Source organism: Pseudorca crassidens, chromosome 7 (genome assembly GCF_039906515.1).
Source record: "Pseudorca crassidens isolate mPseCra1 chromosome 7, mPseCra1.hap1, whole genome shotgun sequence".
In the NCBI taxonomy this organism is placed as follows: domain Eukaryota; kingdom Metazoa; phylum Chordata; class Mammalia; order Artiodactyla; family Delphinidae; genus Pseudorca; species Pseudorca crassidens.
Window position 1 is genome coordinate 89,290,473 of NC_090302.1, and position 12,896 is coordinate 89,303,368.

Genomic DNA, 12,896 nt, shown 5'->3' on the forward strand with positions numbered 1-12,896 from the left:
TGGAGGCTTCAGCTCCTCCCCACACTGGGCTCTCCTCAGTGCTGCTTGAGCATCCTCACAGTATGGCAGCTGGGTCCCACAGAGAGAGTGATCCAGGAGAGAAAGGCAGAAGCCACAGTGCCCTCTATGACCAAGCTTCTATGACCAGAAGTCACACACCATCACCTCTGCTGTAATTTATTGGCCATATACACTAGCTCTGATTTACTGTAAGAAGAGACTACAGAAGGGTGTGAAAATGAAAGCAAAGATTATTGTGGCCATCTTTTTTTTTTTTTATTTTTGGCTGCATTGGGTCTTCATTTTTGCACGCTGGCTTTCTCTAGTTGCAGGGAGAGGGGGCTACTCTTCGTTGCAGTGCACGGGCTTCTCATTGTGGGGGCTTCTCTTATTGTGGAGCATGGGCTCTAGGAGCGCGGGCTTCAGTAGTTGTGGCTCATAAGCTCTAGAGTGCAGGCTCAGTAGTTGTGGCATCCAGGCTTAGCTGCTCTGCAGCATGTGGGATCTTCCTGGCCCAGGGCTCGAACACATGTCCCCTGCATTGGCAGGCGGATTCTTAACCACTGTGCTACGAGAGAAGTCCCTTGTCCATCTTGAGGCCAGCTATCTCACTCCCTAAATCTGCTTTAGAAATTTATTCTTTAAAAAAGTCATGCGTATGTGCAAAGATTTAGGTACCAGGAGAGGATGATCATTGCAGTATTGCTTTTAGAAGCAGAAGAAAAAGGTGGGGGGACATGAATTCCATAAAGTTGAATAAGGCATAATATGACATTAAAATAGAATTGTATGCAGTCATATGTTGCAGAAGAATTTTTATGACACGGAAAGTTGTGTTTGTAACATAATTAAGCAACAAAATAAGTAGAATGATTCTGTTGTGTAAAGAACATGTCTTTATAAAAAAGCATAGAAAAGGTATGAAAGGCTATAGGTCTGGGGTAATTTGGATTATAAATGGGCATGTATCCACACACCTCCCCTTCAAATGTGAGTGGAGGACACTTTCCCACCATGTTCATTTTGGGCTTGGCCAAATGGCTTGCTCTGGCAGCAGCATCAGTAGCCGATCCCAATCCTAAACCTTCAGAGGACTTGCATGCTCTTCTTGCCAATCTGGGAGCTCCAGACTCCCAACAGGAGAGGAGCATGCCGAGGAGCATGTCCCAGGAGAATGGGAGACATGTGGAGCACACCTGGACCACACCTGAAGCTGAGGCTGAGCCCCATCCAACCCACAGGTGCAAGAGCAAGACGTACACCCTCACCCTCCTACACCTCCTAGTATTCCCGATGGCTGTGACTGATGATACAACATCAAACTAGGAAAAGCTGTTATTCCTGCATGATAGAATCATTTTCTTTTTTTTCTCTTACCTTCATTTTCTAAATTTTCTGACATGAACATAATATTATATTATTATATTAACTAATTATATATTTTATTCAATATATTCATTATATAATATATTACATTTTGTTATTTAATTATATTATTTATATACATTTTTATTGTTTATTTAAATGTTTTTATTATTTTATATAAAGAATGTGTGCATGTGTGTGTATGTGTAAAACAAGGTTTGGGGAAGTTTAAAAAGAAAACCTTGCCCTTGAGGCCACCCTGTCTCTCTGTTCCCTGCCTCCTGCAAATGCTCGGTAACCAGTGATAATCACAATGCACATTTTGATATCCCGTCTTTTCTCTGAAGTTACATTGTAAACACTCTTTTTGTTACTATATGTCCTTCATGAGTAACATTTACAGTGATGACAGAATATCCCACCAAGTGAATGTAACAGCATTCTCATGTGTTTTACCTGCTGGAAATTTAAGTTACAGGCATAACTTGTTTTTTACAGTGCTTTGCTTTATTGCACTTTGTAGATACTGCATTTTTCACAAATTGAAGGTTTGTGGCAACCCTGCATCAGATGATAGTTAGCATTTTTTAGCAATAAAGTATTTTAAAATTAAGGTATGCGCATTGTTTTTTTAGACATAATGCTATTGCACACTTAATAGACTACAGTATAGTATAAACATAGCTTTAATTTGCTCTGGGAAACCAAAAAATATGTGTGACTCACTCATTGAGATGTTCATTTTATTGCAGTGGTCTGGAACCAAAGCTGTAATATCTCCAAGGAGGTCTGTATTTCAGAATTGTCGTTTAGTGAATGTGTGACCATGAATATATTCATGCATGTGCATTGTGTTTTTCCCTTTGCTTCCCAAAGATAAAATCACAGACTTGAGACACACAGGAGGGGATGCATATTTTACTCCCTCTTGATATGTATTTAAAAGTTTGCCTTCCAGAAGAAATCAGCCAATGTACCTCTCCACCAGCTGTACTTACAGGTGTGCCGGCCTGCAGAAGACACCACAGATCACCCACTGCATGTCCCTCAGGAAGTAAGACCTGATTTGATTCTAGAGTGTGGGGGGCAATTTGCCTATCCCACCCTGTATCTATGGGTAGCTAATGAGATGTAAGCAGAATTACTGAGTGAGTCATCTGGAAAGCTCCTTAAGAGGGGATAACTGGAAATGAGCCCTTTTTGCCCCCATGCCTGCTTTTTGTTGTGATGGTTGGATCTCCAACAGCCATCTTGGGCCATGAGGCTATTTTGAGGATGGAAGCTCCACACTATGCAAGGCAGAAAAGAAAGAACCCCCAACTCCCTCCTGCTGAGCTGACGTTGCACTGTTGCATATCCCAGCTACTCTGTGGGTTTTGTGAAACTGTGTGAAGTCTCTATCTCATTGTATTATATGCAGGCAAGACTGAACTCTCCTACAGATGTCTGGAGTAAGCTATGGTGTAGTTTTTTGGGGGGCACATAATAAGTACGTTACAGCAGAAAAAATAATAATAATAATACTGTGGAGGAGCCATGCCAGCCTTAGATTTCCTGTCTCCAGGCTTGTTTCAAGGTGCGAGTAAAATAAATCCAGTATTAGTTAGGTCTTTGAATTTTAGACCTCTATTACTAGTAACTGAGCTACTTCTTAACCTCTCCAGAACATTACTAGCATTGGCTTTAGCACATTACATTTTTTAAAATTATGTATAGGTGTCAAATAAGACTTAATTGTTGCTTAATTGTGCATTTTTGGAGGAACGTTACAGGCAGAAGGAGTAGCACAAGCAAAGCTGTGCAAATTGGGAATGACAGCCGTTTTCAAAAACACAACAGTCACTTCCTGGGGCACGACACCGTCAGATTTCATCTTACTGAGAGGGTTTCAGGTAAGACATAAATGCGCGTCACTCCCATCATGGAGAACCATTGAGGCAGAGCATCCCTATGGAAACTCAACCTGTGTTTTCACGTTTCCAGTCTCTCTCTCCTCTCTTGCTCCCTCTCCCCCTTTTTCCCTCTCTCTCTAACAGTTTTAGCAGGAGAGGGATCAGCGAGTCCCCTGCCCAGGACAGGGTGAGTAACTCACATAAAAAGGGACAGGTTGCACAGCTTGGAGAAAGAGCTGGAAAACTGACACCCTCAGAGCAGGACAGCCCAGCCCTGCTGGCACTCTGTGAAAGGCTATTTCTCTCCTCCCTGCATTCAGACAGAGACACACCATCCAGCCCAATAAATGCCCCTTTGTGCTGGATGGGTTTCCATCAACTTATGAGATGTCTTTAATGAGAGCTGGTTGTACTCTGCCCGGCCTCTGCCCAGCAACAGGCCTGCCAGCCCGGACACCATAAGAGCCAGCAACAGGAGATGGACGTTGTGGGGAGACACTCCGGAGTTTTTAGCATCTGCACAGTGCAGACAACATCCACGGGCTAGACAGGCAGCTGGCCCCATGGAGAGGCCAGTGGGTCACATGCAGGGCCTGGCTCTTGGACCTGCCTTGAATATTAAGCTGGAGGCCCCAGTGGTCTGGTGGTTCGGCCCCCAAGCAGTGGTGGCCCCAGAACCAGCACCTGGGGTCAGCCAGCTCCCATCCCACTCCATGTCAGACCAGGAGGACACACCTGCTTCCTACCTGCTCCTGAAGGGACAAGGGTCCTTTCCTTGGGCAAGCCAATTCACCCCTCAAACCTCCACACCCTCTCTCTTAGATGGGAGGTAGCAGTTGTGGAACTGAAGTGGAATATCTCAGCTTCCAAATTCTTCTCATCAGCCTTAGCTGAAAGCAAGGAAAGAACCGGGGGTTAGCCAACCAAACAGGATTCAAGAGATACTTGAAAGAAGAGGCTGTGGGGACCAACATTTTCAGACCGAGAAGCACAGCCCAGGCATTACAGCAGGCAAGCAGCAGCCAGAGGGTAACGGGCGAGTTAAAGTGAAACCATCCTGCTCCCTCACCTCGTTGCCCTACAGTTGTTCTTAGCAAACAAGGTCCTCTGGGAACCCCTGCTTTTTGACAACATAGGCTTTACCAGGATGAAGGCAGCCTTGCTATCTGTTGGACCAATCTGCTCATCAGCTGTGAGAAATGACTGATGACAGGACATCACCTGGTCATCGGGAACCCAGCCAGCATGAAAACTGTGTCGGCTGACCCTGGAACCTATACAGGATCCCTCTTTAGGACTCTTTTCTTCACGGATTTATGCAAGTAAAATAACTAAAAATGGTGCCTTTGCAGTATAGTCATTTCTAACATGCTACACTGAGGAGTCAATTTTTCCACAGCAGAAGACACATGCCCCGTGTTGAGGGGCAATTAGTGAGTGCATCTGTGCAAAGGTGCCAGGACCATGGCAGGTGCTCAGAAGTGGGGTCTTTTCCCCTCTGCACCCCTCAGTCAAATCCACTTGACTCAAATTCCAACGCTGGGGCTCCGAGTGGGGTCCCCAAAGCAGCCACACCAGCCTCCCTGGGACCTGGGTAGAAATGCAGGACGTGGGCGGCAAGTAATATCCCTCAGCAGTTCTGATGCTGGCCTAACCAGGATCAGAACAAGGATACCCCTTCGGATGGCACTGCATGATGTCCGGCAGGCACAGGGGCCAACCACTGGCCCCTCCCCACCTCAGAGCAGGAGAGATCTACGCCTGGGCTCAAAGCCCCCACCCTGTTGTGGCTCCTAGGGCGTTTGCAGGGGTCTCCCTAAGGAAAGTGAAGCCATGGGTCAGCCTGAGATCTGAGGTGGGCCACGCTTCTCCAGGGTAGACAGGAAAGGGTCTGAGATGGCTGAGTGCTCCTGCAGGACTCACCCCAGCCTCGCGGTAGCTCCCAACACCCGTCTGGGGTAGGTGGGGTGGACTCAGGAGACCTGGGTTCAAATCTCAGCTCTTAGAGCCTTAGTTTCCCCACATGCCGAATGGGTTCATAGTGAGACAGTGCACACCAAAGCCCCATACCAGGGTCCCTTAGCAACGCCTGCTAGTTCTATCCTTGGCTTCTCAGTGGCAGTGTCTCCACTTGTCCACAACCTGTGGGAAGCCGTGGGTGCTAAAGGAGACAGCCCCCAGCCTGAGCCTCAAGAGCCTCAGTGGGGGTGGGGGTCGTGGAAGGTGGTGGGAAAGACCTGGGGATGCAGAAGGCATGCCCTCAGGGGCATCTGGAGGTTTCCTGGAGGAGGCAGCCCCTAGACTTGGATAATGAGGAGACTGACCCTGGGCCGGGAAAGGCAGGAAGGCGGGGGGCTTCGGGCTGGGTATGTGCGGGCCCCACCAGTCCCTCAGCAACTTTCCTCTGAGCGCCTGTGTGGAGGTTTCAGACCCAGTTTACTATGGAGGAGCCATCGCCTGTCCACAGGACCTCCTCGTGGCCTGAGTCTGGGCCTTTTGCCCAGCTGGCTCCCTGGACAGGCCAAGGCTAGCAATCGACCTTCGGGAGAGGAAGGGGGGTACTTAGACTAGACCTGACCTGCCAGCAGACACCTCTTTGCCAAACCACAAGCCACCTACCCCAGCAGAGCTCCAGACACCTGTCCTCACTCCCACGCTTACCCGTGGCCCAGTGGCTTCGTGGTCTGAGTCAACGGTCAATGTCAGAGCCAAGAATATAGAGCCCCGTCATTAGTGGTTTGCAAAGCACGGGCTTGGCCGAGCCAGCCAGGCTGAGGGACTCCTGGAGACTGGACAAAGCGCACATGGCCAGGGCATGCCCCGGGCAGCTACCAGGTGCGGGCTGAGGGTTAGCAGTACCTGGGGTTTTGCGTCTGTGGTTGCGGGGGAGGGGGCAGTCAACACACAAACAGCAAGCATGGTGCTTTCAGGAGCTGACCCAGGGCACGGGGTAAGGGAGGCCAGGGGCTACTGCAGACAGGTGGTCTACAATCAGAGGTTATGAAGAAGCTGGCCACATGGAGACCTGGGGGTAGGATCTTCAGGTTGGGAATACGGGGCGTGCAAAAGCCCTGAAGTAGAGATGAGTCCAAGGAACACACAGAAGGGCAATGGGCAGGGTGAGGAGGGGGGAGGATGTAGGGGTTTCAGTTGTACAGGTTCCAGGAGTGAGGATTTTCATCAGAAGACTTCAGAGGGACTTAAGCTGGTCAGTGATATAATCTGATTTACTTTTTCAAAATAGGATTGTGGGGAGGGATGAGTGTTTTAATCTGTTATATGTCCTGTGTTTATAGAAAAAAATACCTATTTATCAATGAAAAATATAACATATAAAAACTAGGACTGAGATCAGCTGTATCAGGAAAAAGAACAAAATTACAGTACCCTAAAACAAGATAGTTTGTTTTGTTTTGTTTTTTCACATTTAAGAAGTATTGAAAGGACAGCCTCTTCAATAAGTGGTGCTGGGAAAACTGGACAGGTACATGTAAAAGTATGAGATTAGAACACTCCCTAACACCATACACAAAAATAAGCTCAAAATGGATTAAAGACCTAAATGTAAGGCCAGACACTATCAAACTCTTAGAGGAAAACATAGGCAGAACACCCTATGACATAAATCACAGCAAGATCCTTTTTGACCCACCTCCTAGAGAAATGGAAATAAAAACAAAAATAAACAAATGGGACCTAATGAAACTTCAAAGCTTTTGCACAGCAAAGGAAACCATAAACAAGACCAAAAGACAACCCTCAGAATGGGAGAAAATATTTGCAAATGAAGCAACTGACAAAGGATTAATCTCCAGAATTTACAAGCAGCTCATGCAGCTCAATAACAAAAAAACAAACAACCCAATCCAAAAATGGGCAGAAGACCTAAATAGACATTTCTCCAAATAAGATATACAGAGTGCCAACAAACACATGAAAGAATGCTCAACATCATTAATCATTAGAGAAATGCAAATCAAAGCTACAATGAGATATCATCTCACACCAGTCAGAATGGCCATCATCAAAAGATCTAGAAACAATAAATGCTGGAGAGGGTGTGGAGAAAAGGGAACACTCTTGCACTGTTGGTGGGAATGTGAATTGGTACAGCCACTATGGAGAACAGTATGGAGGTTCCTTAAAAAACTACAAATAGAACTACCATATGACCCAGCAATCCCACTACTGGGCATATACCCTGAGAAAACCATAATTCAAAAACAGTCATGTACCAAAATGTTCATTGCAGCTCTATTTACAATAGCCAGGAGATGGAAACAACCTAAGTGTCCATCATCGGATGAATGGATAAAGAAGATGTGGCACATATATACAATGGAATATTACTCAGCCATAAAAAGAAACGAAATTGAGTTATTTGTAGTGAGGTGGATGGACCTAGAGTCTGTCATACAGAGTGAAGTAAGTCAGAAAGAGAAAGACACATACCATATGCTAACACATATATATGGAATCTAAGAAAAAAAAATGTTATGAAGAACCTAGGGGTAAGACAGGAATAAAGACACAAACCTACTAGAGAATGGACTTGAGGATACGGGGAGGCGGAAGGGTAAGCTGTGACAAAGTGAGAGAGTGGCATGGACATATATACACTTCCAAATGTAAAATAGATAGCTAGTGGGAAGCAGCCGTATAGCACAGGGAGATCAACTCGGTGCTTTATGACCACCTAGAGGGGTGGGATAGGGAGGGTGGGAAGGAGGAAGACGCAAGAGGGAAGAGATATGGGAACATATGTATATGTATAACTGATTCACTTTGTTATAAAGCAGAAACTAACACACCATTGTAAAGCAATTATACTCCAATAAAGATGTAAAAAAAAAAAAAAGGAGTATTGAGGTAGGCAGCCTAGGGAAGGCCTGTGATCCAAGCACTGGGGACACAGGCTCCTTCTGTCTTTGGCTCTGCTGTGTGAGACTACCATGCCCAAAGTCTCATGGTCCAATATAGCTGCTGGAGCTCCAGCCATTACAGCCACATTCCAGCCAATGCGAAGGCAGAAATAATAAAAAATGGCATACGCCCTCTGTTTAAGGTCCTTTCCCTAATGTTGCACACCGCTTCCATTGCCAGAATGTAGCCACACAGCTACCCTTCGATGCAGGAGAGGCTAAGAAATGCAGGAGAGACCCCTATTCTGGGAAGCCATTTGCTGACCTAAAAAGCAGGAGCCTGTGACTAAGAGAGAAGGGAAGAACCAATAGTAGGGATGACCACTCTCCCTGCCACCTTTGCCCTGCTCCTGGGGACAAGGACTTTGCTGGGCATAGATACCCATAGATGGCAAGTGGAGTCAGCCCCTTGGGGACTGGGAAGAGACCAATGCAGAGACAGGCAGGACAGATGGGTGGATCAGGGCTCCACAGAGGAAGCTGCATCTCACTGTTCTCTCTCCACAGTACTGGGTGGGCACCTCCAAGCCAGCTGACCTGCCTCTCACTCGCTCTGTCGATAGCTACATGACAGTCCAGAACATGATGGGCACAACTCAGCGACAACCTCATGGGGGGAACTCACTTTGTTTTGGGGTTGAGGGCCTTACTGTGTGACTTTGGGCATGTCACGTCTCACTAGAGGATCAAGTGAGGTGGTGCATATGCCTGCCTGGGTGCCCATCTCATGTTACTAGTCCATTACCATGCTTGGCCCAGGCATGTCTGCATGACCTTGGCCAGTGTCTCCCCATCCCTGTCTTTAAAACGGGGGTGATGACAAAGAAGCTCCTCACAGGCCTGGCCTCCTTCCTCTGTCCTTCTGGAAATAGGGTGGCAGCCCTGCCCTGCCTCCCGGCTCTGTGCACTGAACTGGTGGGAGCAGCGGTGCCTGGAAGTGCCTGACAGAAATGCAGAATCCTAGGCCCACCCCAATGCCATGAGATGGTTCCCCTCAGGTGGGTGGCGGGCAGGTGGGCCACCAGCTCCCAGGGAGTGCCCATTGCCCCAGGCTGTTCTCCTCCTCCCGCTCCCTGGTGGTGGGCATGTGTGGGCCAGCCTGGGCCCTGGCAGAGACAGGAACTATAGCTGCAAAGCCAGCCTCCCGGGGTAGGGTTGAGCACAGGCCTGCTTCACGCAGCCTGGGGCACCTCAGACATGCCACACCACGTTTCCAACCTTGGTCTCTCTCTCTGTAAAATGGAAATGCCATCTCTGTCTCCTTGCCTCTCACGAATGGAAAAGGGCCAGGGATTCAGCCACTTTCAAAGGTTCCCATTCATGTGGTCTATCTGAGTGCACATCTTCCCAGATCCCAGATGACATAGTCATGATCTCCCCACAGTAAGTCAGGGGCACAGGCAATGTTCATCCCCCTCCTGGTGGTGTGTTGGGTGAAGTGGGGCCCAGGCCCTTCTAGCCATGAGACTCCCATCCCTCCTGATGAGGAGTGAAGTGGGTCAGGCATCCTGGTCTCTGTCTCACCCAGGGCATGAAGCCACCGCCCTAAGAGCCACCAGACTCTGGGGCCTGTTCTGGGTGATGTGGCCCTTGGCTATCACTGGCCAGCAGGATTTCAGCACCTGCTCAAGGTGGCAGCATGAGGAGGGGCTTAGGTCAAGGCCACCACCACCCTCACTGCCGGGAGCTGGTCTGGGCTTCACCTGGGCTGGGTCAATTCATCTTCACAGCATCCCCATTTTACAGACAGTAAATGTATCCCCAGTCACACAGCTCAGAAGGGGCAGGTGAACTCAGCATCATGCTGCGTGTGTGCGTCTGCACATGTACGTTGGCTGCACATGCAGCCTCTCTATCACGTGTGTCTCTCTGCTGGAGCATAGCTGCTGGCCCTGTCCCTCCCCAGCCCACCCCGTCTCCTGGGACATTACCCAGTGGTCACTTCCCCATGGACCCAAGCCTCGTGGTCAGCATCTGGGAACCGGCCTTGGACAGTCATGCTGGTCTCTCCAGCATTAGAATTTGAAACCAGGTAGATGTGGGGACACACAGTAGGCACTGCTCCTTTCAGTCTGTCCTGGGAACAATCTGGTAAACAGACACAGCATAGGCAAATGAAAATGACAAAGCAGACAAGGGAAGTCCCTCCCTGAGGACAGGCACGCCTGGAGAATGAGACCCTGCCCAGGGCTGACCAAGCCCCCCACAGGTCTACCCTGGGAAGGTGAAATGCCTGCCTGGGTCCCTGGTGGTCAGTACAGAGCACAGTTACAAACCCAGGTCTAAACGCCCAATTATTCCACCACGATCTTTCCTGGCTTCCGCCTTTTGGACAGAGGGAATAATGAACCTCAGCACAGAGCTGCCATGTGGCCCACATGAGAGACCCCTATGACACCCACAGAAACCCTTTCACTCAGCAAACAGGCAGGAACAAAGCCCTCTCCTCCCACCTCTCTTCACCTGCCCCATCCCCACACCTGGGGCCTCCCCTGCAACCTCAGAGCCCTCTCCTGGCTGCCCTCTCCCTGGCCCCTCCAGGAGCCAGCACTGCCCCTAGGGCAGAGAGGCTAGTGCTTTTGTATGAATAATACCAACTTAAAAACTCTGGATTTCCAGCTGCTCATGAATAGTTAGTTAGCTGTGGGTTATGTGAGAATAACAGTAACTACTACTTGTAATGGCCACCATGCCCAGGCCTGATCAGACCCCCAGGCGCTGCTGCGTCCCCACTCATGGTGGCTTTGTGAACTAGGACTGAGGCAGTTGCCACCTCTGTGAGCCTCAGTTTCCTTAGCTATGAAGTGGGCCAACAGCAGTTCCTCCTTCACAGGACGGTTGTGTGTGGGCAGAACTGATGTCCCATTGGGATGCATTGGGCCCTCAGCGGTGCTGCGACTGGGCAGGCCCTGCTCACACCTGCACAAAAGGGAGGGCTATTGGTCTGAACTGTGGGCTGCAGGACTTCAGGGCTAAGGTCAGGACAAGCTCCCAGGGCAGCCCATACAGACCCTAGATACTAGGCCCCCACCATGGGCAGAGTACTGAGGAACCAAATCCAAACACCTCATTGAACAGAGAAGGAAACCAGCCACATCATACAGCAGGCGAGCGCCCGGCTGGGTTCAGCCAGTGCTGTGGGCACCCCATAGCCCCCAGCCTGTCCCCCACCACAAATGGTTTGGACATGCCAGCAGGTCAGGAGGAGGACCTGGTGCAGGGTTTAGCGGAAGATTCCTTTTTCTGATAAATCTCCAGGGTGACTTGCATTTTCCATGCCTTCTATTTCACTTTCAAAACTCCCTCTAGCAGCGGGGGTGAGGCTCTGGGCAGGGGGAAACAAGGAGGGTCCAGTGTGGAGGGCAATCACAGGTTAGACAGGCACTAGGTTACAACACCCATGGGTACCCACCTGCTGGCTGGGTAGACTAGCCGGGAGAGCATCCAGTCCACTCTTACAGGACTGCACAATCTCCCCAGTTCTGAGCGTGGCCCTCCTGGGTCTCTTCCCAGCTGTGCCTCAGTTTCCTCCCATCATGTGAGGGGGTAACACCTGCTTCCCAGGGCTGTAAGACAAAAAGTGATGCACCTGGCCCCACGCAGGGCCGTCCCATGCCACCTCCCATCTGCCCCAGAAGTCCTGTTCCAGCCCACAGCACCTAGAACAGGGCATGGCATACAGCAGGCACTCTGTGGTTACAGGATGAATGAATGAACCTCCACCTCCAGGCCAATGTAACTCACTATCTCCTGACCTTGGGCACCGCTGCTTACCCTCTCTGGTCTTTGGTTTATGTGGAGGGAGAAGGTCATGCCCACATGGCCTTGGTCTCCCTCGCAGGCAGGGAAGCTGACGCACAGAGGTCAAGCCACCTGCCTGAGCCACTCTGCTGAAGACATCAGCAGACACCGTGACAAATGGCGGAAAAGGGGCAGGGGTGGGGAGGGGGAGGGCGGCTCGACTAGGAGTGAAAAGCAGGTGGGCCTGGGAGCCGGGTCAGGGTCAGGACAGGAGAACACAGAGGCCTGTACTTTCGCATACCTGCCAGGGGAGATAATGCCTGGCCCCTTCGTACCTGCCTGGCTTCTGGGAGAGGCCCGCGTCCTGGCCGACAGAGCCAAGGGCTGGAGGAACCAACACGCTCAGGCCACCCCCGACGGCTGGCACGGGCACACACAGGGTGCCACCCCAAACAAGGGGGCCCTGCCTGAAGACATAGAGGCTGCTTCATGAGGGGCAACGGCGGGCACTGGCACACAAAGCGGGCCCAACCTGTGGTGATCCGCTCTCTGCCTCCCCCTTCCCTCCCCTCGTGAGTGCGTGGGAGGCCTTCATGCCCCCATTTCCTAGACGAGAAGGCCGAGGCTCAGAGGGTGTGAGACCCACACGACTCGTTGACTCAGGTTCCGGGTGCGGGGCGGACGATGTGTTGGCGAGACCTGCAGTGGGGCCCCCGGGGTTCACAGCGCGTTCGGCAGTTAGCGAAGCGGCCGGGGAAAGGCCGGTTCTTGTCCTCGTTTTATGGATTAAAATTGTCCACGACAGGAGCACAGAGGGCGACGTACTTTACCACGAACACGCGAGGTCCGGGGCCTAAGAGTGCCGAAACGCAGCGCGGGATTCCGCGGCCCTTGCCGCCCACGCTGGAAAGGAGAGCGGCAGTCTAGGACCAGCCAGCCAGGCCTCCAGCCCCGGCCTGGGGGCGGAGTCTGAGGG

The 12,896-nt window shown here is 50.4% G+C and overlaps 1 long non-coding RNA gene across 2 annotated transcripts; it reads right to left on the reverse strand.

Annotated features, from left to right (window-relative positions):
* Positions 1-2,279: 2,279 nt before the first annotated feature.
* LOC137228035 (uncharacterized) lies at positions 2,280-12,881 on the reverse strand. Of its 2 annotated transcripts, XR_010945116.1 has the most exons (4): positions 12,746-12,881; positions 11,592-11,745; positions 4,004-4,147; positions 2,280-2,375 (listed from the first exon to the last, which is right to left on the reverse strand). It is a non-coding gene; the product is annotated as an uncharacterized lncRNA (long non-coding RNA). The 2 variants fall into 2 exon arrangements; XR_010945115.1 differs by having other exon boundaries at positions 2,280-4,147.
* Between the last annotated feature and the right edge of the window lie 15 nt (positions 12,882-12,896).